Here is a 781-nt window from a genome sequence, read left to right as displayed (position 1 = left end):
AGGATGGGTGACCTCCTGGGAAGTCCTCGTGTTGCATTCCCTTTTTAATTTTTTTGCACCGCGTGCAAAACAAAACGCACGAGCGCGACGTATGTTTAGCACGTTTTATTATTTTGCACGTTTACGGTAAGTTTTAGCTCGCTGCTCATTATTCACGCGTCTAGCGGCGGCAAGCGTGTTCTGAAAGGGGCGAAACCATGGCAAATAGGCACTGGTGCAGTTGAACCGTGGTAAAACTCGTCTCCGTAGTTGAGCGGGAGCGGCCAAAGAAATGTGCAATCGTGTGTGTAGTGGAGCTGGGAGGGGCAAGCATAAGGGACGAAGACGGGGGTAACACGTCGGATGTGATCATACCAGCACTAAAGCACCGGATCCCATCAGAACTCCGAAGTTAAGCGTGCTTGGGCGAGAGTAGTACTAGGATGGGTGACCTCCTGGGAAGTCCTCGTGTTGCATTCCCTTTTTAATTTTTTTGCACCGCGTGCAAAACAAAACGCACGAGCGCGACGTATGTTTAGCACGTTTTATTATTTTGCACGTTTACGGTAAGTTTTAGCTCGCTGCTCATTATTCACGCGTCTAGCGGCGGCAAGCGTGTTCTGAAAGGGGTCGAAACCATGGTAAATAGGCACTGGTGCAGTTGAACCGTGGTAAAACTCGTCTCCGTAGTTGAGCGGGAGCGGCCAAAGGAATGTGCAATCGTGTGTGTAGTGGAGCTGGGAGGGGCAAGCATAAGGGACGAAGACGGGGGTAACATGTCGGATGCGATCATACCAGCACT

The 781-nt window shown here is 50.7% G+C and overlaps 1 non-coding gene across 1 annotated transcript; it reads left to right on the top strand.

The window, feature by feature from the left end:
- The first annotated feature begins 340 nt into the window (after positions 1–340).
- LOC123179527 (5S ribosomal RNA) lies at positions 341–459 on the top strand. The gene has a single exon (XR_006490430.1). It is a non-coding gene; the product is annotated as a 5S ribosomal RNA (ribosomal RNA).
- Positions 460–781: the final 322 nt, after the last annotated feature.

This window comes from Triticum aestivum, unplaced genomic scaffold (genome assembly GCF_018294505.1).
Source record: "Triticum aestivum cultivar Chinese Spring unplaced genomic scaffold, IWGSC CS RefSeq v2.1 scaffold79147, whole genome shotgun sequence".
Taxonomy (NCBI): domain Eukaryota; kingdom Viridiplantae; phylum Streptophyta; class Magnoliopsida; order Poales; family Poaceae; genus Triticum; species Triticum aestivum.
This window is presented reverse-complemented; position numbering and strand designations above follow the sequence as displayed.